General features: G+C 55.3%; 63 non-coding genes across 63 annotated transcripts; all 63 read right to left on the bottom strand.

Annotated features, from left to right (window-relative positions):
- Positions 1 to 269: 269 nt before the first annotated feature.
- Positions 270 to 351, bottom strand: Trnal-cag (transfer RNA leucine (anticodon CAG)). Its single transcript has one exon. It is a non-coding gene; the product is annotated as a tRNA-Leu (tRNA).
- An 80-nt stretch (positions 352 to 431) lies between these two features.
- Trnal-aag (transfer RNA leucine (anticodon AAG)) lies at positions 432 to 513 on the bottom strand. Its single transcript has one exon. It is a non-coding gene; the product is annotated as a tRNA-Leu (tRNA).
- A 292-nt stretch (positions 514 to 805) lies between these two features.
- Trnah-gug (transfer RNA histidin (anticodon GUG)) lies at positions 806 to 878 on the bottom strand. The gene has a single exon. It is a non-coding gene; the product is annotated as a tRNA-His (tRNA).
- Positions 879 to 1,220: 342 nt separating this feature from the next.
- On the bottom strand, positions 1,221 to 1,292 carry Trnae-cuc (transfer RNA glutamic acid (anticodon CUC)). The gene has a single exon. It is a non-coding gene; the product is annotated as a tRNA-Glu (tRNA).
- Positions 1,293 to 1,566: 274 nt separating this feature from the next.
- Positions 1,567 to 1,648, bottom strand: Trnal-cag (transfer RNA leucine (anticodon CAG)). The gene has a single exon. It is a non-coding gene; the product is annotated as a tRNA-Leu (tRNA).
- An 80-nt stretch (positions 1,649 to 1,728) lies between these two features.
- Positions 1,729 to 1,810, bottom strand: Trnal-aag (transfer RNA leucine (anticodon AAG)). The gene has a single exon. It is a non-coding gene; the product is annotated as a tRNA-Leu (tRNA).
- A 292-nt stretch (positions 1,811 to 2,102) lies between these two features.
- On the bottom strand, positions 2,103 to 2,174 carry Trnah-gug (transfer RNA histidin (anticodon GUG)). Its single transcript has one exon. It is a non-coding gene; the product is annotated as a tRNA-His (tRNA).
- Positions 2,175 to 2,516: 342 nt separating this feature from the next.
- Trnae-cuc (transfer RNA glutamic acid (anticodon CUC)) lies at positions 2,517 to 2,588 on the bottom strand. The gene has a single exon. It is a non-coding gene; the product is annotated as a tRNA-Glu (tRNA).
- Positions 2,589 to 2,862: 274 nt separating this feature from the next.
- Positions 2,863 to 2,944, bottom strand: Trnal-cag (transfer RNA leucine (anticodon CAG)). The gene has a single exon. It is a non-coding gene; the product is annotated as a tRNA-Leu (tRNA).
- Positions 2,945 to 3,024: 80 nt separating this feature from the next.
- On the bottom strand, positions 3,025 to 3,106 carry Trnal-aag (transfer RNA leucine (anticodon AAG)). Its single transcript has one exon. It is a non-coding gene; the product is annotated as a tRNA-Leu (tRNA).
- Positions 3,107 to 3,399: 293 nt separating this feature from the next.
- Positions 3,400 to 3,471, bottom strand: Trnah-gug (transfer RNA histidin (anticodon GUG)). Its single transcript has one exon. It is a non-coding gene; the product is annotated as a tRNA-His (tRNA).
- Positions 3,472 to 3,813: 342 nt separating this feature from the next.
- Trnae-cuc (transfer RNA glutamic acid (anticodon CUC)) lies at positions 3,814 to 3,885 on the bottom strand. Its single transcript has one exon. It is a non-coding gene; the product is annotated as a tRNA-Glu (tRNA).
- Positions 3,886 to 4,159: 274 nt separating this feature from the next.
- Trnal-cag (transfer RNA leucine (anticodon CAG)) lies at positions 4,160 to 4,241 on the bottom strand. The gene has a single exon. It is a non-coding gene; the product is annotated as a tRNA-Leu (tRNA).
- Positions 4,242 to 4,321: 80 nt separating this feature from the next.
- On the bottom strand, positions 4,322 to 4,403 carry Trnal-aag (transfer RNA leucine (anticodon AAG)). The gene has a single exon. It is a non-coding gene; the product is annotated as a tRNA-Leu (tRNA).
- Positions 4,404 to 4,695: 292 nt separating this feature from the next.
- Trnah-gug (transfer RNA histidin (anticodon GUG)) lies at positions 4,696 to 4,767 on the bottom strand. The gene has a single exon. It is a non-coding gene; the product is annotated as a tRNA-His (tRNA).
- Positions 4,768 to 5,109: 342 nt separating this feature from the next.
- Trnae-cuc (transfer RNA glutamic acid (anticodon CUC)) lies at positions 5,110 to 5,181 on the bottom strand. The gene has a single exon. It is a non-coding gene; the product is annotated as a tRNA-Glu (tRNA).
- Positions 5,182 to 5,455: 274 nt separating this feature from the next.
- On the bottom strand, positions 5,456 to 5,537 carry Trnal-cag (transfer RNA leucine (anticodon CAG)). Its single transcript has one exon. It is a non-coding gene; the product is annotated as a tRNA-Leu (tRNA).
- Positions 5,538 to 5,617: 80 nt separating this feature from the next.
- On the bottom strand, positions 5,618 to 5,699 carry Trnal-aag (transfer RNA leucine (anticodon AAG)). Its single transcript has one exon. It is a non-coding gene; the product is annotated as a tRNA-Leu (tRNA).
- Positions 5,700 to 5,991: 292 nt separating this feature from the next.
- On the bottom strand, positions 5,992 to 6,063 carry Trnah-gug (transfer RNA histidin (anticodon GUG)). Its single transcript has one exon. It is a non-coding gene; the product is annotated as a tRNA-His (tRNA).
- A 342-nt stretch (positions 6,064 to 6,405) lies between these two features.
- Positions 6,406 to 6,477, bottom strand: Trnae-cuc (transfer RNA glutamic acid (anticodon CUC)). The gene has a single exon. It is a non-coding gene; the product is annotated as a tRNA-Glu (tRNA).
- Positions 6,478 to 6,751: 274 nt separating this feature from the next.
- Positions 6,752 to 6,833, bottom strand: Trnal-cag (transfer RNA leucine (anticodon CAG)). Its single transcript has one exon. It is a non-coding gene; the product is annotated as a tRNA-Leu (tRNA).
- An 80-nt stretch (positions 6,834 to 6,913) lies between these two features.
- Positions 6,914 to 6,995, bottom strand: Trnal-aag (transfer RNA leucine (anticodon AAG)). Its single transcript has one exon. It is a non-coding gene; the product is annotated as a tRNA-Leu (tRNA).
- A 292-nt stretch (positions 6,996 to 7,287) lies between these two features.
- On the bottom strand, positions 7,288 to 7,359 carry Trnah-gug (transfer RNA histidin (anticodon GUG)). The gene has a single exon. It is a non-coding gene; the product is annotated as a tRNA-His (tRNA).
- A 342-nt stretch (positions 7,360 to 7,701) lies between these two features.
- On the bottom strand, positions 7,702 to 7,773 carry Trnae-cuc (transfer RNA glutamic acid (anticodon CUC)). The gene has a single exon. It is a non-coding gene; the product is annotated as a tRNA-Glu (tRNA).
- Positions 7,774 to 8,047: 274 nt separating this feature from the next.
- Positions 8,048 to 8,129, bottom strand: Trnal-cag (transfer RNA leucine (anticodon CAG)). Its single transcript has one exon. It is a non-coding gene; the product is annotated as a tRNA-Leu (tRNA).
- Positions 8,130 to 8,209: 80 nt separating this feature from the next.
- Positions 8,210 to 8,291, bottom strand: Trnal-aag (transfer RNA leucine (anticodon AAG)). Its single transcript has one exon. It is a non-coding gene; the product is annotated as a tRNA-Leu (tRNA).
- A 292-nt stretch (positions 8,292 to 8,583) lies between these two features.
- On the bottom strand, positions 8,584 to 8,655 carry Trnah-gug (transfer RNA histidin (anticodon GUG)). The gene has a single exon. It is a non-coding gene; the product is annotated as a tRNA-His (tRNA).
- A 342-nt stretch (positions 8,656 to 8,997) lies between these two features.
- Trnae-cuc (transfer RNA glutamic acid (anticodon CUC)) lies at positions 8,998 to 9,069 on the bottom strand. The gene has a single exon. It is a non-coding gene; the product is annotated as a tRNA-Glu (tRNA).
- Positions 9,070 to 9,343: 274 nt separating this feature from the next.
- Trnal-cag (transfer RNA leucine (anticodon CAG)) lies at positions 9,344 to 9,425 on the bottom strand. The gene has a single exon. It is a non-coding gene; the product is annotated as a tRNA-Leu (tRNA).
- An 80-nt stretch (positions 9,426 to 9,505) lies between these two features.
- Trnal-aag (transfer RNA leucine (anticodon AAG)) lies at positions 9,506 to 9,587 on the bottom strand. The gene has a single exon. It is a non-coding gene; the product is annotated as a tRNA-Leu (tRNA).
- A 292-nt stretch (positions 9,588 to 9,879) lies between these two features.
- Trnah-gug (transfer RNA histidin (anticodon GUG)) lies at positions 9,880 to 9,951 on the bottom strand. Its single transcript has one exon. It is a non-coding gene; the product is annotated as a tRNA-His (tRNA).
- A 342-nt stretch (positions 9,952 to 10,293) lies between these two features.
- Trnae-cuc (transfer RNA glutamic acid (anticodon CUC)) lies at positions 10,294 to 10,365 on the bottom strand. Its single transcript has one exon. It is a non-coding gene; the product is annotated as a tRNA-Glu (tRNA).
- Positions 10,366 to 10,639: 274 nt separating this feature from the next.
- On the bottom strand, positions 10,640 to 10,721 carry Trnal-cag (transfer RNA leucine (anticodon CAG)). Its single transcript has one exon. It is a non-coding gene; the product is annotated as a tRNA-Leu (tRNA).
- An 80-nt stretch (positions 10,722 to 10,801) lies between these two features.
- Trnal-aag (transfer RNA leucine (anticodon AAG)) lies at positions 10,802 to 10,883 on the bottom strand. Its single transcript has one exon. It is a non-coding gene; the product is annotated as a tRNA-Leu (tRNA).
- A 292-nt stretch (positions 10,884 to 11,175) lies between these two features.
- On the bottom strand, positions 11,176 to 11,247 carry Trnah-gug (transfer RNA histidin (anticodon GUG)). Its single transcript has one exon. It is a non-coding gene; the product is annotated as a tRNA-His (tRNA).
- Positions 11,248 to 11,589: 342 nt separating this feature from the next.
- On the bottom strand, positions 11,590 to 11,661 carry Trnae-cuc (transfer RNA glutamic acid (anticodon CUC)). The gene has a single exon. It is a non-coding gene; the product is annotated as a tRNA-Glu (tRNA).
- A 274-nt stretch (positions 11,662 to 11,935) lies between these two features.
- Positions 11,936 to 12,017, bottom strand: Trnal-cag (transfer RNA leucine (anticodon CAG)). Its single transcript has one exon. It is a non-coding gene; the product is annotated as a tRNA-Leu (tRNA).
- Positions 12,018 to 12,097: 80 nt separating this feature from the next.
- Trnal-aag (transfer RNA leucine (anticodon AAG)) lies at positions 12,098 to 12,179 on the bottom strand. The gene has a single exon. It is a non-coding gene; the product is annotated as a tRNA-Leu (tRNA).
- Positions 12,180 to 12,471: 292 nt separating this feature from the next.
- On the bottom strand, positions 12,472 to 12,543 carry Trnah-gug (transfer RNA histidin (anticodon GUG)). The gene has a single exon. It is a non-coding gene; the product is annotated as a tRNA-His (tRNA).
- A 342-nt stretch (positions 12,544 to 12,885) lies between these two features.
- Trnae-cuc (transfer RNA glutamic acid (anticodon CUC)) lies at positions 12,886 to 12,957 on the bottom strand. Its single transcript has one exon. It is a non-coding gene; the product is annotated as a tRNA-Glu (tRNA).
- Positions 12,958 to 13,231: 274 nt separating this feature from the next.
- Positions 13,232 to 13,313, bottom strand: Trnal-cag (transfer RNA leucine (anticodon CAG)). The gene has a single exon. It is a non-coding gene; the product is annotated as a tRNA-Leu (tRNA).
- Positions 13,314 to 13,393: 80 nt separating this feature from the next.
- On the bottom strand, positions 13,394 to 13,475 carry Trnal-aag (transfer RNA leucine (anticodon AAG)). Its single transcript has one exon. It is a non-coding gene; the product is annotated as a tRNA-Leu (tRNA).
- Positions 13,476 to 13,767: 292 nt separating this feature from the next.
- Positions 13,768 to 13,839, bottom strand: Trnah-gug (transfer RNA histidin (anticodon GUG)). Its single transcript has one exon. It is a non-coding gene; the product is annotated as a tRNA-His (tRNA).
- Positions 13,840 to 14,181: 342 nt separating this feature from the next.
- Positions 14,182 to 14,253, bottom strand: Trnae-cuc (transfer RNA glutamic acid (anticodon CUC)). The gene has a single exon. It is a non-coding gene; the product is annotated as a tRNA-Glu (tRNA).
- Positions 14,254 to 14,527: 274 nt separating this feature from the next.
- Trnal-cag (transfer RNA leucine (anticodon CAG)) lies at positions 14,528 to 14,609 on the bottom strand. Its single transcript has one exon. It is a non-coding gene; the product is annotated as a tRNA-Leu (tRNA).
- Positions 14,610 to 14,689: 80 nt separating this feature from the next.
- Trnal-aag (transfer RNA leucine (anticodon AAG)) lies at positions 14,690 to 14,771 on the bottom strand. The gene has a single exon. It is a non-coding gene; the product is annotated as a tRNA-Leu (tRNA).
- A 292-nt stretch (positions 14,772 to 15,063) lies between these two features.
- Trnah-gug (transfer RNA histidin (anticodon GUG)) lies at positions 15,064 to 15,135 on the bottom strand. The gene has a single exon. It is a non-coding gene; the product is annotated as a tRNA-His (tRNA).
- A 342-nt stretch (positions 15,136 to 15,477) lies between these two features.
- On the bottom strand, positions 15,478 to 15,549 carry Trnae-cuc (transfer RNA glutamic acid (anticodon CUC)). Its single transcript has one exon. It is a non-coding gene; the product is annotated as a tRNA-Glu (tRNA).
- A 274-nt stretch (positions 15,550 to 15,823) lies between these two features.
- Trnal-cag (transfer RNA leucine (anticodon CAG)) lies at positions 15,824 to 15,905 on the bottom strand. The gene has a single exon. It is a non-coding gene; the product is annotated as a tRNA-Leu (tRNA).
- Positions 15,906 to 15,985: 80 nt separating this feature from the next.
- On the bottom strand, positions 15,986 to 16,067 carry Trnal-aag (transfer RNA leucine (anticodon AAG)). The gene has a single exon. It is a non-coding gene; the product is annotated as a tRNA-Leu (tRNA).
- A 292-nt stretch (positions 16,068 to 16,359) lies between these two features.
- Positions 16,360 to 16,431, bottom strand: Trnah-gug (transfer RNA histidin (anticodon GUG)). Its single transcript has one exon. It is a non-coding gene; the product is annotated as a tRNA-His (tRNA).
- Positions 16,432 to 16,773: 342 nt separating this feature from the next.
- On the bottom strand, positions 16,774 to 16,845 carry Trnae-cuc (transfer RNA glutamic acid (anticodon CUC)). Its single transcript has one exon. It is a non-coding gene; the product is annotated as a tRNA-Glu (tRNA).
- A 274-nt stretch (positions 16,846 to 17,119) lies between these two features.
- On the bottom strand, positions 17,120 to 17,201 carry Trnal-cag (transfer RNA leucine (anticodon CAG)). The gene has a single exon. It is a non-coding gene; the product is annotated as a tRNA-Leu (tRNA).
- An 80-nt stretch (positions 17,202 to 17,281) lies between these two features.
- Positions 17,282 to 17,363, bottom strand: Trnal-aag (transfer RNA leucine (anticodon AAG)). Its single transcript has one exon. It is a non-coding gene; the product is annotated as a tRNA-Leu (tRNA).
- A 292-nt stretch (positions 17,364 to 17,655) lies between these two features.
- Trnah-gug (transfer RNA histidin (anticodon GUG)) lies at positions 17,656 to 17,727 on the bottom strand. The gene has a single exon. It is a non-coding gene; the product is annotated as a tRNA-His (tRNA).
- Positions 17,728 to 18,069: 342 nt separating this feature from the next.
- Trnae-cuc (transfer RNA glutamic acid (anticodon CUC)) lies at positions 18,070 to 18,141 on the bottom strand. Its single transcript has one exon. It is a non-coding gene; the product is annotated as a tRNA-Glu (tRNA).
- A 274-nt stretch (positions 18,142 to 18,415) lies between these two features.
- Trnal-cag (transfer RNA leucine (anticodon CAG)) lies at positions 18,416 to 18,497 on the bottom strand. Its single transcript has one exon. It is a non-coding gene; the product is annotated as a tRNA-Leu (tRNA).
- An 80-nt stretch (positions 18,498 to 18,577) lies between these two features.
- Positions 18,578 to 18,659, bottom strand: Trnal-aag (transfer RNA leucine (anticodon AAG)). Its single transcript has one exon. It is a non-coding gene; the product is annotated as a tRNA-Leu (tRNA).
- Positions 18,660 to 18,951: 292 nt separating this feature from the next.
- On the bottom strand, positions 18,952 to 19,023 carry Trnah-gug (transfer RNA histidin (anticodon GUG)). The gene has a single exon. It is a non-coding gene; the product is annotated as a tRNA-His (tRNA).
- Positions 19,024 to 19,365: 342 nt separating this feature from the next.
- Positions 19,366 to 19,437, bottom strand: Trnae-cuc (transfer RNA glutamic acid (anticodon CUC)). Its single transcript has one exon. It is a non-coding gene; the product is annotated as a tRNA-Glu (tRNA).
- Positions 19,438 to 19,711: 274 nt separating this feature from the next.
- Positions 19,712 to 19,793, bottom strand: Trnal-cag (transfer RNA leucine (anticodon CAG)). Its single transcript has one exon. It is a non-coding gene; the product is annotated as a tRNA-Leu (tRNA).
- Positions 19,794 to 19,873: 80 nt separating this feature from the next.
- On the bottom strand, positions 19,874 to 19,955 carry Trnal-aag (transfer RNA leucine (anticodon AAG)). Its single transcript has one exon. It is a non-coding gene; the product is annotated as a tRNA-Leu (tRNA).
- Positions 19,956 to 20,247: 292 nt separating this feature from the next.
- On the bottom strand, positions 20,248 to 20,319 carry Trnah-gug (transfer RNA histidin (anticodon GUG)). Its single transcript has one exon. It is a non-coding gene; the product is annotated as a tRNA-His (tRNA).
- Positions 20,320 to 20,363: the final 44 nt, after the last annotated feature.

Genomic DNA, 20,363 nt, shown 5'->3' with positions numbered 1-20,363 from the left:
ACACACGCACTCCTCCAACAAACACGGTGAGCGTCCACCCGCTACTTGACGACATCTGCAAAAATTAACGCTTCCACTTCGTAGAACGGCATGCTCTGGACGTATCTCGTGGAGACGAACGCCAGCAATCATGAGACCAAACTGCGCCGGTGAATCCTGTTGTTACACCGCGCACTGTGCTACGACAGTTTAAGAGAGCGACGCTCACGCTTTGCTGCGCTATTTCCTTCGCGGGAAATCAGTGCTCCTGTTTTCGAGACAGAAAACGTTGGCAGCGGTGGGATTCGAACCCACGCCTCCGAAGAGACTGGTGCCTGAAACCAGCGCCTTAGACCGCTCGGCCACGCTACCTACGCGACGCGGCCGCCGCAGGAGCTGCGTTCTACCCCACGAGAACACAGCGCAATGGCACAAAAACGAGAAGTAAAAATTGGCAGCGGTGGGATTCGAACCCACGCCTCCGAAGAGACTGGTGCCTTAAACCAGCGCCTTAGACCGCTCGGCCACGCTACCTGCGCCAGCGTTCCCCGCGTCTCTAGAAAACAGTGCACGACACAGTTTCCTGTTGTGCTGCGACTCGCTGCTCATGCATCGCACCTCAAACAACTGCCCCTTTCGACTATATATTTAACCTCTCAGGCAGCTACCCACGCCCTGGGGCGGCCGAATTTCTTGTTGCTGATAATGAAATGGTAGTGCAACCTGCGGCGTGCGGAACATGAGTGTAAAGTGATGAGAGCATTGTGATTTCAAACACTGGGTGACGATCATGATTGCAGCAACAGCAAGGCAAAACCTTCAAAATTGCCGTGACCAGGATTCGAACCTGGGTTTTTTGCGGCCACAACGCAATGTCCTAACCACTAGACGATCACGGCCGCGGAGGCGCCCGGGGAAGCAGTTCTCGCGACTGCACCCGCCCGGTACACAGCAAAGCTCAGCCCACTGCGTCAGACGCGATCTCCATTATATGTATACGGGCAAACGAAACGTGCCTGCGCTGTTAGGACACTAACCAGAGTGGGTAGCTGCATTCATCTCCCTGGCAGTGTCTTGCAGTCCTCCAAGTCTGTTGACCACAGGTGGACAGGTGTCGCATCTCTCTCGCCGTCACTTGTGGCCGTCATTCATACTTAACGTGCTTTTCTGCAAGCGTCAGCGTAGCGTCAGTCGAGCAAAGTCGGGACAAGTCGCCTAAGAGGAGCAACAAAATGGTGGATTTCCGGTACCGGGAATCGAACCCGGGCCTCCTGGGTGAGAGCCAGGTATCCTAGCCACTAGACGACACCGGATAACGACACACGCACTCCTCCAACAAACACGGTGAGCGTCCACCCGCTACTTGACGACATCTGCAAAAATTAACGCTTCCACTTCGTAGAACGGCATGCTCTGGACGTATCTCGTGGAGACGAACGCCAGCAATCATGAGACCAAACTGCGCCGGTGAATCCTGTTGTTACACCGCGCACTGTGCTACGACAGTTTAAGAGAGCGACGCTCACGCTTTGCTGCGCTATTTCCTTCGCGGGAAATCAGTGCTCCTGTTTTCGAGACAGAAAACGTTGGCAGCGGTGGGATTCGAACCCACGCCTCCGAAGAGACTGGTGCCTGAAACCAGCGCCTTAGACCGCTCGGCCACGCTACCTACGCGACGCGGCCGCCGCAGGAGCTGCGTTCTACCCCACGAGAACACAGCGCAATGGCACAAAAACGAGAAGTAAAAATTGGCAGCGGTGGGATTCGAACCCACGCCTCCGAAGAGACTGGTGCCTTAAACCAGCGCCTTAGACCGCTCGGCCACGCTACCTGCGCCAGCGTTCCCCGCGTCTCTAGAAAACAGTGCACGACACAGTTTCCTGTTGTGCTGCGACTCGCTGCTCATGCATCGCACCTCAAACAACTGCCCCTTTCGACTATATATTTAACCTCTCAGGCAGCTACCCACGCCCTGGGGCGGCCGAATTTCTTGTTGCTGATAATGAAATGGTAGTGCAACCTGCGGCGTGCGGAACATGAGTGTAAAGTGATGAGAGCATTGTGATTTCAAACACTGGGTGACGATCATGATTGCAGCAACAGCAAGGCAAAACCTTCAAAATTGCCGTGACCAGGATTCGAACCTGGGTTTTTGCGGCCACAACGCAATGTCCTAACCACTAGACGATCACGGCCGCGGAGGCGCCCGGGGAAGCAGTTCTCGCGACTGCACCCGCCCGGTACACAGCAAAGCTCAGCCCACTGCGTCAGACGCGATCTCCATTATATGTATACGGGCAAACGAAACGTGCCTGCGCTGTTAGGACACTAACCAGAGTGGGTAGCTGCATTCATCTCCCTGGCAGTGTCTTGCAGTCCTCCAAGTCTGTTGACCACAGGTGGACAGGTGTCGCATCTCTCTCGCCGTCACTTGTGGCCGTCATTCATACTTACGTGCTTTTCTGCAAGCGTCAGCGTAGCGTCAGTCGAGCAAAGTCGGGGACAAGTCGCCTAAGAGGAGCAACAAAATGGTGGATTTCCGGTACCGGGAATCGAACCCGGGCCTCCTGGGTGAGAGCCAGGTATCCTAGCCACTAGACGACACCGGATAACGACACACGCACTCCTCCAACAAACACGGTGAGCGTCCACCCGCTACTTGACGACATCTGCAAAAATTAACGCTTCCACTTCGTAGAACGGCATGCTCTGGACGTATCTCGTGGAGACGAACGCCAGCAATCATGAGACCAAACTGCGCCGGTGAATCCTGTTGTTACACCGCGCACTGTGCTACGACAGTTTAAGAGAGCGACGCTCACGCTTTGCTGCGCTATTTCCTTCGCGGGAAATCAGTGCTCCTGTTTTCGAGACAGAAAACGTTGGCAGCGGTGGGATTCGAACCCACGCCTCCGAAGAGACTGGTGCCTGAAACCAGCGCCTTAGACCGCTCGGCCACGCTACCTACGCGACGCGGCCGCCGCAGGAGCTGCGTTCTACCCCACGAGAACACAGCGCAATGGCACAAAAACGAGAAGTAAAAATTGGCAGCGGTGGGATTCGAACCCACGCCTCCGAAGAGACTGGTGCCTTAAACCAGCGCCTTAGACCGCTCGGCCACGCTACCTGCGCCAGCGTTCCCCGCGTCTCTAGAAAACAGTGCACGACACAGTTTCCTGTTGTGCTGCGACTCGCTGCTCATGCATCGCACCTCAAACAACTGCCCCTTTCGACTATATATTTAACCTCTCAGGCAGCTACCCACGCCCTGGGGCGGCCGAATTTCTTGTTGCTGATAATGAAATGGTAGTGCAACCTGCGGCGTGCGGAACATGAGTGTAAAGTGATGAGAGCATTGTGATTTCAAACACTGGGGTGACGATCATGATTGCAGCAACAGCAAGGCAAAACCTTCAAAATTGCCGTGACCAGGATTCGAACCTGGGTTTTTGCGGCCACAACGCAATGTCCTAACCACTAGACGATCACGGCCGCGGAGGCGCCCGGGGAAGCAGTTCTCGCGACTGCACCCGCCCGGTACACAGCAAAGCTCAGCCCACTGCGTCAGACGCGATCTCCATTATATGTATACGGGCAAACGAAACGTGCCTGCGCTGTTAGGACACTAACCAGAGTGGGTAGCTGCATTCATCTCCCTGGCAGTGTCTTGCAGTCCTCCAAGTCTGTTGACCACAGGTGGACAGGTGTCGCATCTCTCTCGCCGTCACTTGTGGCCGTCATTCATACTTAACGTGCTTTTCTGCAAGCGTCAGCGTAGCGTCAGTCGAGCAAAGTCGGGACAAGTCGCCTAAGAGGAGCAACAAAATGGTGGATTTCCGGTACCGGGAATCGAACCCGGGCCTCCTGGGTGAGAGCCAGGTATCCTAGCCACTAGACGACACCGGATAACGACACACGCACTCCTCCAACAAACACGGTGAGCGTCCACCCGCTACTTGACGACATCTGCAAAAATTAACGCTTCCACTTCGTAGAACGGCATGCTCTGGACGTATCTCGTGGAGACGAACGCCAGCAATCATGAGACCAAACTGCGCCGGTGAATCCTGTTGTTACACCGCGCACTGTGCTACGACAGTTTAAGAGAGCGACGCTCACGCTTTGCTGCGCTATTTCCTTCGCGGGAAATCAGTGCTCCTGTTTTCGAGACAGAAAACGTTGGCAGCGGTGGGATTCGAACCCACGCCTCCGAAGAGACTGGTGCCTGAAACCAGCGCCTTAGACCGCTCGGCCACGCTACCTACGCGACGCGGCCGCCGCAGGAGCTGCGTTCTACCCCACGAGAACACAGCGCAATGGCACAAAAACGAGAAGTAAAAATTGGCAGCGGTGGGATTCGAACCCACGCCTCCGAAGAGACTGGTGCCTTAAACCAGCGCCTTAGACCGCTCGGCCACGCTACCTGCGCCAGCGTTCCCCGCGTCTCTAGAAAACAGTGCACGACACAGTTTCCTGTTGTGCTGCGACTCGCTGCTCATGCATCGCACCTCAAACAACTGCCCCTTTCGACTATATATTTAACCTCTCAGGCAGCTACCCACGCCCTGGGGCGGCCGAATTTCTTGTTGCTGATAATGAAATGGTAGTGCAACCTGCGGCGTGCGGAACATGAGTGTAAAGTGATGAGAGCATTGTGATTTCAAACACTGGGTGACGATCATGATTGCAGCAACAGCAAGGCAAAACCTTCAAAATTGCCGTGACCAGGATTCGAACCTGGGTTTTTGCGGCCACAACGCAATGTCCTAACCACTAGACGATCACGGCCGCGGAGGCGCCCGGGGAAGCAGTTCTCGCGACTGCACCCGCCCGGTACACAGCAAAGCTCAGCCCACTGCGTCAGACGCGATCTCCATTATATGTATACGGGCAAACGAAACGTGCCTGCGCTGTTAGGACACTAACCAGAGTGGGTAGCTGCATTCATCTCCCTGGCAGTGTCTTGCAGTCCTCCAAGTCTGTTGACCACAGGTGGACAGGTGTCGCATCTCTCTCGCCGTCACTTGTGGCCGTCATTCATACTTAACGTGCTTTTCTGCAAGCGTCAGCGTAGCGTCAGTCGAGCAAAGTCGGGACAAGTCGCCTAAGAGGAGCAACAAAATGGTGGATTTCCGGTACCGGGAATCGAACCCGGGCCTCCTGGGTGAGAGCCAGGTATCCTAGCCACTAGACGACACCGGATAACGACACACGCACTCCTCCAACAAACACGGTGAGCGTCCACCCGCTACTTGACGACATCTGCAAAAATTAACGCTTCCACTTCGTAGAACGGCATGCTCTGGACGTATCTCGTGGAGACGAACGCCAGCAATCATGAGACCAAACTGCGCCGGTGAATCCTGTTGTTACACCGCGCACTGTGCTACGACAGTTTAAGAGAGCGACGCTCACGCTTTGCTGCGCTATTTCCTTCGCGGGAAATCAGTGCTCCTGTTTTCGAGACAGAAAACGTTGGCAGCGGTGGGATTCGAACCCACGCCTCCGAAGAGACTGGTGCCTGAAACCAGCGCCTTAGACCGCTCGGCCACGCTACCTACGCGACGCGGCCGCCGCAGGAGCTGCGTTCTACCCCACGAGAACACAGCGCAATGGCACAAAAACGAGAAGTAAAAATTGGCAGCGGTGGGATTCGAACCCACGCCTCCGAAGAGACTGGTGCCTTAAACCAGCGCCTTAGACCGCTCGGCCACGCTACCTGCGCCAGCGTTCCCCGCGTCTCTAGAAAACAGTGCACGACACAGTTTCCTGTTGTGCTGCGACTCGCTGCTCATGCATCGCACCTCAAACAACTGCCCCTTTCGACTATATATTTAACCTCTCAGGCAGCTACCCACGCCCTGGGGCGGCCGAATTTCTTGTTGCTGATAATGAAATGGTAGTGCAACCTGCGGCGTGCGGAACATGAGTGTAAAGTGATGAGAGCATTGTGATTTCAAACACTGGGTGACGATCATGATTGCAGCAACAGCAAGGCAAAACCTTCAAAATTGCCGTGACCAGGATTCGAACCTGGGTTTTTGCGGCCACAACGCAATGTCCTAACCACTAGACGATCACGGCCGCGGAGGCGCCCGGGGAAGCAGTTCTCGCGACTGCACCCGCCCGGTACACAGCAAAGCTCAGCCCACTGCGTCAGACGCGATCTCCATTATATGTATACGGGCAAACGAAACGTGCCTGCGCTGTTAGGACACTAACCAGAGTGGGTAGCTGCATTCATCTCCCTGGCAGTGTCTTGCAGTCCTCCAAGTCTGTTGACCACAGGTGGACAGGTGTCGCATCTCTCTCGCCGTCACTTGTGGCCGTCATTCATACTTAACGTGCTTTTCTGCAAGCGTCAGCGTAGCGTCAGTCGAGCAAAGTCGGGACAAGTCGCCTAAGAGGAGCAACAAAATGGTGGATTTCCGGTACCGGGAATCGAACCCGGGCCTCCTGGGTGAGAGCCAGGTATCCTAGCCACTAGACGACACCGGATAACGACACACGCACTCCTCCAACAAACACGGTGAGCGTCCACCCGCTACTTGACGACATCTGCAAAAATTAACGCTTCCACTTCGTAGAACGGCATGCTCTGGACGTATCTCGTGGAGACGAACGCCAGCAATCATGAGACCAAACTGCGCCGGTGAATCCTGTTGTTACACCGCGCACTGTGCTACGACAGTTTAAGAGAGCGACGCTCACGCTTTGCTGCGCTATTTCCTTCGCGGGAAATCAGTGCTCCTGTTTTCGAGACAGAAAACGTTGGCAGCGGTGGGATTCGAACCCACGCCTCCGAAGAGACTGGTGCCTGAAACCAGCGCCTTAGACCGCTCGGCCACGCTACCTACGCGACGCGGCCGCCGCAGGAGCTGCGTTCTACCCCACGAGAACACAGCGCAATGGCACAAAAACGAGAAGTAAAAATTGGCAGCGGTGGGATTCGAACCCACGCCTCCGAAGAGACTGGTGCCTTAAACCAGCGCCTTAGACCGCTCGGCCACGCTACCTGCGCCAGCGTTCCCCGCGTCTCTAGAAAACAGTGCACGACACAGTTTCCTGTTGTGCTGCGACTCGCTGCTCATGCATCGCACCTCAAACAACTGCCCCTTTCGACTATATATTTAACCTCTCAGGCAGCTACCCACGCCCTGGGGCGGCCGAATTTCTTGTTGCTGATAATGAAATGGTAGTGCAACCTGCGGCGTGCGGAACATGAGTGTAAAGTGATGAGAGCATTGTGATTTCAAACACTGGGTGACGATCATGATTGCAGCAACAGCAAGGCAAAACCTTCAAAATTGCCGTGACCAGGATTCGAACCTGGGTTTTTGCGGCCACAACGCAATGTCCTAACCACTAGACGATCACGGCCGCGGAGGCGCCCGGGGAAGCAGTTCTCGCGACTGCACCCGCCCGGTACACAGCAAAGCTCAGCCCACTGCGTCAGACGCGATCTCCATTATATGTATACGGGCAAACGAAACGTGCCTGCGCTGTTAGGACACTAACCAGAGTGGGTAGCTGCATTCATCTCCCTGGCAGTGTCTTGCAGTCCTCCAAGTCTGTTGACCACAGGTGGACAGGTGTCGCATCTCTCTCGCCGTCACTTGTGGCCGTCATTCATACTTAACGTGCTTTTCTGCAAGCGTCAGCGTAGCGTCAGTCGAGCAAAGTCGGGACAAGTCGCCTAAGAGGAGCAACAAAATGGTGGATTTCCGGTACCGGGAATCGAACCCGGGCCTCCTGGGTGAGAGCCAGGTATCCTAGCCACTAGACGACACCGGATAACGACACACGCACTCCTCCAACAAACACGGTGAGCGTCCACCCGCTACTTGACGACATCTGCAAAAATTAACGCTTCCACTTCGTAGAACGGCATGCTCTGGACGTATCTCGTGGAGACGAACGCCAGCAATCATGAGACCAAACTGCGCCGGTGAATCCTGTTGTTACACCGCGCACTGTGCTACGACAGTTTAAGAGAGCGACGCTCACGCTTTGCTGCGCTATTTCCTTCGCGGGAAATCAGTGCTCCTGTTTTCGAGACAGAAAACGTTGGCAGCGGTGGGATTCGAACCCACGCCTCCGAAGAGACTGGTGCCTGAAACCAGCGCCTTAGACCGCTCGGCCACGCTACCTACGCGACGCGGCCGCCGCAGGAGCTGCGTTCTACCCCACGAGAACACAGCGCAATGGCACAAAAACGAGAAGTAAAAATTGGCAGCGGTGGGATTCGAACCCACGCCTCCGAAGAGACTGGTGCCTTAAACCAGCGCCTTAGACCGCTCGGCCACGCTACCTGCGCCAGCGTTCCCCGCGTCTCTAGAAAACAGTGCACGACACAGTTTCCTGTTGTGCTGCGACTCGCTGCTCATGCATCGCACCTCAAACAACTGCCCCTTTCGACTATATATTTAACCTCTCAGGCAGCTACCCACGCCCTGGGGCGGCCGAATTTCTTGTTGCTGATAATGAAATGGTAGTGCAACCTGCGGCGTGCGGAACATGAGTGTAAAGTGATGAGAGCATTGTGATTTCAAACACTGGGTGACGATCATGATTGCAGCAACAGCAAGGCAAAACCTTCAAAATTGCCGTGACCAGGATTCGAACCTGGGTTTTTGCGGCCACAACGCAATGTCCTAACCACTAGACGATCACGGCCGCGGAGGCGCCCGGGGAAGCAGTTCTCGCGACTGCACCCGCCCGGTACACAGCAAAGCTCAGCCCACTGCGTCAGACGCGATCTCCATTATATGTATACGGGCAAACGAAACGTGCCTGCGCTGTTAGGACACTAACCAGAGTGGGTAGCTGCATTCATCTCCCTGGCAGTGTCTTGCAGTCCTCCAAGTCTGTTGACCACAGGTGGACAGGTGTCGCATCTCTCTCGCCGTCACTTGTGGCCGTCATTCATACTTAACGTGCTTTTCTGCAAGCGTCAGCGTAGCGTCAGTCGAGCAAAGTCGGGACAAGTCGCCTAAGAGGAGCAACAAAATGGTGGATTTCCGGTACCGGGAATCGAACCCGGGCCTCCTGGGTGAGAGCCAGGTATCCTAGCCACTAGACGACACCGGATAACGACACACGCACTCCTCCAACAAACACGGTGAGCGTCCACCCGCTACTTGACGACATCTGCAAAAATTAACGCTTCCACTTCGTAGAACGGCATGCTCTGGACGTATCTCGTGGAGACGAACGCCAGCAATCATGAGACCAAACTGCGCCGGTGAATCCTGTTGTTACACCGCGCACTGTGCTACGACAGTTTAAGAGAGCGACGCTCACGCTTTGCTGCGCTATTTCCTTCGCGGGAAATCAGTGCTCCTGTTTTCGAGACAGAAAACGTTGGCAGCGGTGGGATTCGAACCCACGCCTCCGAAGAGACTGGTGCCTGAAACCAGCGCCTTAGACCGCTCGGCCACGCTACCTACGCGACGCGGCCGCCGCAGGAGCTGCGTTCTACCCCACGAGAACACAGCGCAATGGCACAAAAACGAGAAGTAAAAATTGGCAGCGGTGGGATTCGAACCCACGCCTCCGAAGAGACTGGTGCCTTAAACCAGCGCCTTAGACCGCTCGGCCACGCTACCTGCGCCAGCGTTCCCCGCGTCTCTAGAAAACAGTGCACGACACAGTTTCCTGTTGTGCTGCGACTCGCTGCTCATGCATCGCACCTCAAACAACTGCCCCTTTCGACTATATATTTAACCTCTCAGGCAGCTACCCACGCCCTGGGGCGGCCGAATTTCTTGTTGCTGATAATGAAATGGTAGTGCAACCTGCGGCGTGCGGAACATGAGTGTAAAGTGATGAGAGCATTGTGATTTCAAACACTGGGTGACGATCATGATTGCAGCAACAGCAAGGCAAAACCTTCAAAATTGCCGTGACCAGGATTCGAACCTGGGTTTTTGCGGCCACAACGCAATGTCCTAACCACTAGACGATCACGGCCGCGGAGGCGCCCGGGGAAGCAGTTCTCGCGACTGCACCCGCCCGGTACACAGCAAAGCTCAGCCCACTGCGTCAGACGCGATCTCCATTATATGTATACGGGCAAACGAAACGTGCCTGCGCTGTTAGGACACTAACCAGAGTGGGTAGCTGCATTCATCTCCCTGGCAGTGTCTTGCAGTCCTCCAAGTCTGTTGACCACAGGTGGACAGGTGTCGCATCTCTCTCGCCGTCACTTGTGGCCGTCATTCATACTTAACGTGCTTTTCTGCAAGCGTCAGCGTAGCGTCAGTCGAGCAAAGTCGGGACAAGTCGCCTAAGAGGAGCAACAAAATGGTGGATTTCCGGTACCGGGAATCGAACCCGGGCCTCCTGGGTGAGAGCCAGGTATCCTAGCCACTAGACGACACCGGATAACGACACACGCACTCCTCCAACAAACACGGTGAGCGTCCACCCGCTACTTGACGACATCTGCAAAAATTAACGCTTCCACTTCGTAGAACGGCATGCTCTGGACGTATCTCGTGGAGACGAACGCCAGCAATCATGAGACCAAACTGCGCCGGTGAATCCTGTTGTTACACCGCGCACTGTGCTACGACAGTTTAAGAGAGCGACGCTCACGCTTTGCTGCGCTATTTCCTTCGCGGGAAATCAGTGCTCCTGTTTTCGAGACAGAAAACGTTGGCAGCGGTGGGATTCGAACCCACGCCTCCGAAGAGACTGGTGCCTGAAACCAGCGCCTTAGACCGCTCGGCCACGCTACCTACGCGACGCGGCCGCCGCAGGAGCTGCGTTCTACCCCACGAGAACACAGCGCAATGGCACAAAAACGAGAAGTAAAAATTGGCAGCGGTGGGATTCGAACCCACGCCTCCGAAGAGACTGGTGCCTTAAACCAGCGCCTTAGACCGCTCGGCCACGCTACCTGCGCCAGCGTTCCCCGCGTCTCTAGAAAACAGTGCACGACACAGTTTCCTGTTGTGCTGCGACTCGCTGCTCATGCATCGCACCTCAAACAACTGCCCCTTTCGACTATATATTTAACCTCTCAGGCAGCTACCCACGCCCTGGGGCGGCCGAATTTCTTGTTGCTGATAATGAAATGGTAGTGCAACCTGCGGCGTGCGGAACATGAGTGTAAAGTGATGAGAGCATTGTGATTTCAAACACTGGGTGACGATCATGATTGCAGCAACAGCAAGGCAAAACCTTCAAAATTGCCGTGACCAGGATTCGAACCTGGGTTTTTGCGGCCACAACGCAATGTCCTAACCACTAGACGATCACGGCCGCGGAGGCGCCCGGGGAAGCAGTTCTCGCGACTGCACCCGCCCGGTACACAGCAAAGCTCAGCCCACTGCGTCAGACGCGATCTCCATTATATGTATACGGGCAAACGAAACGTGCCTGCGCTGTTAGGACACTAACCAGAGTGGGTAGCTGCATTCATCTCCCTGGCAGTGTCTTGCAGTCCTCCAAGTCTGTTGACCACAGGTGGACAGGTGTCGCATCTCTCTCGCCGTCACTTGTGGCCGTCATTCATACTTAACGTGCTTTTCTGCAAGCGTCAGCGTAGCGTCAGTCGAGCAAAGTCGGGACAAGTCGCCTAAGAGGAGCAACAAAATGGTGGATTTCCGGTACCGGGAATCGAACCCGGGCCTCCTGGGTGAGAGCCAGGTATCCTAGCCACTAGACGACACCGGATAACGACACACGCACTCCTCCAACAAACACGGTGAGCGTCCACCCGCTACTTGACGACATCTGCAAAAATTAACGCTTCCACTTCGTAGAACGGCATGCTCTGGACGTATCTCGTGGAGACGAACGCCAGCAATCATGAGACCAAACTGCGCCGGTGAATCCTGTTGTTACACCGCGCACTGTGCTACGACAGTTTAAGAGAGCGACGCTCACGCTTTGCTGCGCTATTTCCTTCGCGGGAAATCAGTGCTCCTGTTTTCGAGACAGAAAACGTTGGCAGCGGTGGGATTCGAACCCACGCCTCCGAAGAGACTGGTGCCTGAAACCAGCGCCTTAGACCGCTCGGCCACGCTACCTACGCGACGCGGCCGCCGCAGGAGCTGCGTTCTACCCCACGAGAACACAGCGCAATGGCACAAAAACGAGAAGTAAAAATTGGCAGCGGTGGGATTCGAACCCACGCCTCCGAAGAGACTGGTGCCTTAAACCAGCGCCTTAGACCGCTCGGCCACGCTACCTGCGCCAGCGTTCCCCGCGTCTCTAGAAAACAGTGCACGACACAGTTTCCTGTTGTGCTGCGACTCGCTGCTCATGCATCGCACCTCAAACAACTGCCCCTTTCGACTATATATTTAACCTCTCAGGCAGCTACCCACGCCCTGGGGCGGCCGAATTTCTTGTTGCTGATAATGAAATGGTAGTGCAACCTGCGGCGTGCGGAACATGAGTGTAAAGTGATGAGAGCATTGTGATTTCAAACACTGGGTGACGATCATGATTGCAGCAACAGCAAGGCAAAACCTTCAAAATTGCCGTGACCAGGATTCGAACCTGGGTTTTTGCGGCCACAACGCAATGTCCTAACCACTAGACGATCACGGCCGCGGAGGCGCCCGGGGAAGCAGTTCTCGCGACTGCACCCGCCCGGTACACAGCAAAGCTCAGCCCACTGCGTCAGACGCGATCTCCATTATATGTATACGGGCAAACGAAACGTGCCTGCGCTGTTAGGACACTAACCAGAGTGGGTAGCTGCATTCATCTCCCTGGCAGTGTCTTGCAGTCCTCCAAGTCTGTTGACCACAGGTGGACAGGTGTCGCATCTCTCTCGCCGTCACTTGTGGCCGTCATTCATACTTAACGTGCTTTTCTGCAAGCGTCAGCGTAGCGTCAGTCGAGCAAAGTCGGGACAAGTCGCCTAAGAGGAGCAACAAAATGGTGGATTTCCGGTACCGGGAATCGAACCCGGGCCTCCTGGGTGAGAGCCAGGTATCCTAGCCACTAGACGACACCGGATAACGACACACGCACTCCTCCAACAAACACGGTGAGCGTCCACCCGCTACTTGACGACATCTGCAAAAATTAACGCTTCCACTTCGTAGAACGGCATGCTCTGGACGTATCTCGTGGAGACGAACGCCAGCAATCATGAGACCAAACTGCGCCGGTGAATCCTGTTGTTACACCGCGCACTGTGCTACGACAGTTTAAGAGAGCGACGCTCACGCTTTGCTGCGCTATTTCCTTCGCGGGAAATCAGTGCTCCTGTTTTCGAGACAGAAAACGTTGGCAGCGGTGGGATTCGAACCCACGCCTCCGAAGAGACTGGTGCCTGAAACCAGCGCCTTAGACCGCTCGGCCACGCTACCTACGCGACGCGGCCGCCGCAGGAGCTGCGTTCTACCCCACGAGAACACAGCGCAATGGCACAAAAACGAGAAGTAAAAATTGGCAGCGGTGGGATTCGAACCCACGCCTCCGAAGAGACTGGTGCCTTAAACCAGCGCCTTAGACCGCTCGGCCACGCTACCTGCGCCAGCGTTCCCCGCGTCTCTAGAAAACAGTGCACGACACAGTTTCCTGTTGTGCTGCGACTCGCTGCTCATGCATCGCACCTCAAACAACTGCCCCTTTCGACTATATATTTAACCTCTCAGGCAGCTACCCACGCCCTGGGGCGGCCGAATTTCTTGTTGCTGATAATGAAATGGTAGTGCAACCTGCGGCGTGCGGAACATGAGTGTAAAGTGATGAGAGCATTGTGATTTCAAACACTGGGTGACGATCATGATTGCAGCAACAGCAAGGCAAAACCTTCAAAATTGCCGTGACCAGGATTCGAACCTGGGTTTTTGCGGCCACAACGCAATGTCCTAACCACTAGACGATCACGGCCGCGGAGGCGCCCGGGGAAGCAGTTCTCGCGACTGCACCCGCCCGGTACACAGCAAAGCTCAGCCCACTGCGTCAGACGCGATCTCCATTATATGTATACGGGCAAACGAAACGTGCCTGCGCTGTTAGGACACTAACCAGAGTGGGTAGCTGCATTCATCTCCCTGGCAGTGTCTTGCAGTCCTCCAAGTCTGTTGACCACAGGTGGACAGGTGTCGCATCTCTCTCGCCGTCACTTGTGGCCGTCATTCATACTTAACGTGCTTTTCTGCAAGCGTCAGCGTAGCGTCAGTCGAGCAAAGTCGGGACAAGTCGCCTAAGAGGAGCAACAAAATGGTGGATTTCCGGTACCGGGAATCGAACCCGGGCCTCCTGGGTGAGAGCCAGGTATCCTAGCCACTAGACGACACCGGATAACGACACACGCACTCCTCCAACAAACACGGTGAGCGTCCACCCGCTACTTGACGACATCTGCAAAAATTAACGCTTCCACTTCGTAGAACGGCATGCTCTGGACGTATCTCGTGGAGACGAACGCCAGCAATCATGAGACCAAACTGCGCCGGTGAATCCTGTTGTTACACCGCGCACTGTGCTACGACAGTTTAAGAGAGCGACGCTCACGCTTTGCTGCGCTATTTCCTTCGCGGGAAATCAGTGCTCCTGTTTTCGAGACAGAAAACGTTGGCAGCGGTGGGATTCGAACCCACGCCTCCGAAGAGACTGGTGCCTGAAACCAGCGCCTTAGACCGCTCGGCCACGCTACCTACGCGACGCGGCCGCCGCAGGAGCTGCGTTCTACCCCACGAGAACACAGCGCAATGGCACAAAAACGAGAAGTAAAAATTGGCAGCGGTGGGATTCGAACCCACGCCTCCGAAGAGACTGGTGCCTTAAACCAGCGCCTTAGACCGCTCGGCCACGCTACCTGCGCCAGCGTTCCCCGCGTCTCTAGAAAACAGTGCACGACACAGTTTCCTGTTGTGCTGCGACTCGCTGCTCATGCATCGCACCTCAAACAACTGCCCCTTTCGACTATATATTTAACCTCTCAGGCAGCTACCCACGCCCTGGGGCGGCCGAATTTCTTGTTGCTGATAATGAAATGGTAGTGCAACCTGCGGCGTGCGGAACATGAGTGTAAAGTGATGAGAGCATTGTGATTTCAAACACTGGGTGACGATCATGATTGCAGCAACAGCAAGGCAAAACCTTCAAAATTGCCGTGACCAGGATTCGAACCTGGGTTTTTGCGGCCACAACGCAATGTCCTAACCACTAGACGATCACGGCCGCGGAGGCGCCCGGGGAAGCAGTTCTCGCGACTGCACCCGCCCGGTACACAGCAAAGCTCAGCCCACTGCGTCAGACGCGATCTCCATTATATGTATACGGGCAAACGAAACGTGCCTGCGCTGTTAGGACACTAACCAGAGTGGGTAGCTGCATTCATCTCCCTGGCAGTGTCTTGCAGTCCTCCAAGTCTGTTGACCACAGGTGGACAGGTGTCGCATCTCTCTCGCCGTCACTTGTGGCCGTCATTCATACTTAACGTGCTTTTCTGCAAGCGTCAGCGTAGCGTCAGTCGAGCAAAGTCGGGACAAGTCGCCTAAGAGGAGCAACAAAATGGTGGATTTCCGGTACCGGGAATCGAACCCGGGCCTCCTGGGTGAGAGCCAGGTATCCTAGCCACTAGACGACACCGGATAACGACACACGCACTCCTCCAACAAACACGGTGAGCGTCCACCCGCTACTTGACGACATCTGCAAAAATTAACGCTTCCACTTCGTAGAACGGCATGCTCTGGACGTATCTCGTGGAGACGAACGCCAGCAATCATGAGACCAAACTGCGCCGGTGAATCCTGTTGTTACACCGCGCACTGTGCTACGACAGTTTAAGAGAGCGACGCTCACGCTTTGCTGCGCTATTTCCTTCGCGGGAAATCAGTGCTCCTGTTTTCGAGACAGAAAACGTTGGCAGCGGTGGGATTCGAACCCACGCCTCCGAAGAGACTGGTGCCTGAAACCAGCGCCTTAGACCGCTCGGCCACGCTACCTACGCGACGCGGCCGCCGCAGGAGCTGCGTTCTACCCCACGAGAACACAGCGCAATGGCACAAAAACGAGAAGTAAAAATTGGCAGCGGTGGGATTCGAACCCACGCCTCCGAAGAGACTGGTGCCTTAAACCAGCGCCTTAGACCGCTCGGCCACGCTACCTGCGCCAGCGTTCCCCGCGTCTCTAGAAAACAGTGCACGACACAGTTTCCTGTTGTGCTGCGACTCGCTGCTCATGCATCGCACCTCAAACAACTGCCCCTTTCGACTATATATTTAACCTCTCAGGCAGCTACCCACGCCCTGGGGCGGCCGAATTTCTTGTTGCTGATAATGAAATGGTAGTGCAACCTGCGGCGTGCGGAACATGAGTGTAAAGTGATGAGAGCATTGTGATTTCAAACACTGGGTGACGATCATGATTGCAGCAACAGCAAGGCAAAACCTTCAAAATTGCCGTGACCAGGATTCGAACCTGGGTTTTTGCGGCCACAACGCAATGTCCTAACCACTAGACGATCACGGCCGCGGAGGCGCCCGGGGAAGCAGTTCTCGCGACTGCACCCGCCCGGTACACAGCAAAGCTCAGCCCACTGCGTCAGACGCGATCTCCATTATATGTATACGGGCAAACGAAACGTGCCTGCGCTGTTAGGACACTAACCAGAGTGGGTAGCTGCATTCATCTCCCTGGCAGTGTCTTGCAGTCCTCCAAGTCTGTTGACCACAGGTGGACAGGTGTCGCATCTCTCTCGCCGTCACTTGTGGCCGTCATTCATACTTAACGTGCTTTTCTGCAAGCGTCAGCGTAGCGTCAGTCGAGCAAAGTCGGGACAAGTCGCCTAAGAGGAGCAACAAAATGGTGGATTTCCGGTACCGGGAATCGAACCCGGGCCTCCTGGGTGAGAGCCAGGTATCCTAGCCACTAGACGACACCGGATAACGACACACGCACTCCTCCAACAAACACGGTGAGCGTCCACCCGCTACTTGACGACATCTGCAAAAATTAACGCTTCCACTTCGTAGAACGGCATGCTCTGGACGTATCTCGTGGAGACGAACGCCAGCAATCATGAGACCAAACTGCGCCGGTGAATCCTGTTGTTACACCGCGCACTGTGCTACGACAGTTTAAGAGAGCGACGCTCACGCTTTGCTGCGCTATTTCCTTCGCGGGAAATCAGTGCTCCTGTTTTCGAGACAGAAAACGTTGGCAGCGGTGGGATTCGAACCCACGCCTCCGAAGAGACTGGTGCCTGAAACCAGCGCCTTAGACCGCTCGGCCACGCTACCTACGCGACGCGGCCGCCGCAGGAGCTGCGTTCTACCCCACGAGAACACAGCGCAATGGCACAAAAATGAGAAGTAAAAATTGGCAGCGGTGGGATTCGAACCCACGCCTCCGAAGAGACTGGTGCCTTAAACCAGCGCCTTAGACCGCTCGGCCACGCTACCTGCGCCAGCGTTCCCCGCGTCTCTAGAAAACAGTGCACGACACAGTTTCCTGTTGTGCTGCGACTCGCTGCTCATGCATCGCACCTCAAACAACTGCCCCTTTCGACTATATATTTAACCTCTCAGGCAGCTACCCACGCCCTGGGGCGGCCGAATTTCTTGTTGCTGATAATGAAATGGTAGTGCAACCTGCGGCGTGCGGAACATGAGTGTAAAGTGATGAGAGCATTGTGATTTCAAACACTGGGTGACGATCATGATTGCAGCAACAGCAAGGCAAAACCTTCAAAATTGCCGTGACCAGGATTCGAACCTGGGTTTTTGCGGCCACAACGCAATGTCCTAACCACTAGACGATCACGGCCGCGGAGGCGCCCGGGGAAGCAGTTCTCGCGACTGCACCCGCCCGGTACACAGCAAAGCTCAGCCCACTGCGTCAGACGCGATCTCCATTATATGTATACGGGCAAACGAAACGTGCCTGCGCTGTTAGGACACTAACCAGAGTGGGTAGCTGCATTCATCTCCCTGGCAGTGTCTTGCAGTCCTCCAAGTCTGTTGACCACAGGTGGACAGGTGTCGCATCTCTCTCGCCGTCACTTGTGGCCGTCATTCATACTTAACGTGCTTTTCTGCAAGCGTCAGCGTAGCGTCAGTCGAGCAAAGTCGGGACAAGTCGCCTAAGAGGAGCAACAAAATGGTGGATTTCCGGTACCGGGAATCGAACCCGGGCCTCCTGGGTGAGAGCCAGGTATCCTAGCCACTAGACGACACCGGATAACGACACACGCACTCCTCCAACAAACACGGTGAGCGTCCACCCGCTACTTGACGACATCTGCAAAAATTAACGCTTCCACTTCGTAGAACGGCATGCTCTGGACGTATCTCGTGGAGACGAACGCCAGCAATCATGAGACCAAACTGCGCCGGTGAATCCTGTTGTTACACCGCGCACTGTGCTACGACAGTTTAAGAGAGCGACGCTCACGCTTTGCTGCGCTATTTCCTTCGCGGGAAATCAGTGCTCCTGTTTTCGAGACAGAAAACGTTGGCAGCGGTGGGATTCGAACCCACGCCTCCGAAGAGACTGGTGCCTGAAACCAGCGCCTTAGACCGCTCGGCCACGCTACCTACGCGACGCGGCCGCCGCAGGAGCTGCGTTCTACCCCACGAGAACACAGCGCAATGGCACAAAAACGAGAAGTAAAAATTGGCAGCGGTGGGATTCGAACCCACGCCTCCGAAGAGACTGGTGCCTTAAACCAGCGCCTTAGACCGCTCGGCCACGCTACCTGCGCCAGCGTTCCCCGCGTCTCTAGAAAACAGTGCACGACACAGTTTCCTGTTGTGCTGCGACTCGCTGCTCATGCATCGCACCTCAAACAACTGCCCCTTTCGACTATATATTTAACCTCTCAGGCAGCTACCCACGCCCTGGGGCGGCCGAATTTCTTGTTGCTGATAATGAAATGGTAGTGCAACCTGCGGCGTGCGGAACATGAGTGTAAAGTGATGAGAGCATTGTGATTTCAAACACTGGGTGACGATCATGATTGCAGCAACAGCAAGGCAAAACCTTCAAAATTGCCGTGACCAGGATTCGAACCTGGGTTTTTGCGGCCACAACGCAATGTCCTAACCACTAGACGATCACGGCCGCGGAGGCGCCCGGGGAAGCAGTTCTCGCGACTGCACCCGCCCGGTACACAGCAAAGCTCAGCCCACTGCGTCAGACGCGATCTCCATTATATGTATACGGGCAAACGAAACGTGCCTGCGCTGTTAGGACACTAACCAGAGTGGGTAGCTGCATTCATCTCCCTGGCAGTGTCTTGCAGTCCTCCAAGTCTGTTGACCACAGGTGGACAGGTGTCGCATCTCTCTCGCCGTCACTTGTGGCCGTCATTCATACTTAACGTGCTTTTCTGCAAGCGTCAGCGTAGCGTCAGTCGAGCAAAGTCGGGACAAGTCGCCTAAGAGGAGCAACAAAATGGTGGATTTCCGGTACCGGGAATCGAACCCGGGCCTCCTGGGTGAGAGCCAGGTATCCTAGCCACTAGACGACACCGGATAACGACACACGCACTCCTCCAACAAACACGGTGAGCGTCCACCCGCTACTTGACGACATCTGCAAAAATTAACGCTTCCACTTCGTAGAACGGCATGCTCTGGACGTATCTCGTGGAGACGAACGCCAGCAATCATGAGACCAAACTGCGCCGGTGAATCCTGTTGTTACACCGCGCACTGTGCTACGACAGTTTAAGAGAGCGACGCTCACGCTTTGCTGCGCTATTTCCTTCGCGGGAAATCAGTGCTCCTGTTTTCGAGACAGAAAACGTTGGCAGCGGTGGGATTCGAACCCACGCCTCCGAAGAGACTGGTGCCTGAAACCAGCGCCTTAGACCGCTCGGCCACGCTACCTACGCGACGCGGCCGCCGCAGGAGCTGCGTTCTACCCCACGAGAACACAGCGCAATGGCACAAAAACGAGAAGTAAAAATTGGCAGCGGTGGGATTCGAACCCACGCCTCCGAAGAGACTGGTGCCTTAAACCAGCGCCTTAGACCGCTCGGCCACGCTACCTGCGCCAGCGTTCCCCGCGTCTCTAGAAAACAGTGCACGACACAGTTTCCTGTTGTGCTGCGACTCGCTGCTCATGCATCGCACCTCAAACAACTGCCCCTTTCGACTATATATTTAACCTCTCAGGCAGCTACCCACGCCCTGGGGCGGCCGAATTTCTTGTTGCTGATAATGAAATGGTAGTGCAACCTGCGGCGTGCGGAACATGAGTGTAAAGTGATGAGAGCATTGTGATTTCAAACACTGGGTGACGATCATGATTGCAGCAACAGCAAGGCAAAACCTTCAAAATTGCCGTGACCAGGATTCGAACCTGGGTTTTTGCGGCCACAACGCAATGTCCTAACCACTAGACGATCACGGCCGCGGAGGCGCCCGGGGAAGCAGTTCTCGCGACTGCACCCGCCC

Source organism: Schistocerca nitens, unplaced genomic scaffold, assembly GCF_023898315.1.
Source record: "Schistocerca nitens isolate TAMUIC-IGC-003100 unplaced genomic scaffold, iqSchNite1.1 HiC_scaffold_257, whole genome shotgun sequence".
In the NCBI taxonomy this organism is placed as follows: Eukaryota; Metazoa; Arthropoda; class Insecta; order Orthoptera; family Acrididae; genus Schistocerca; species Schistocerca nitens.
The sequence above is the reverse complement of the archived record's forward strand: the minus strand, read 5'-3'. Positions and strand labels throughout refer to the sequence as shown.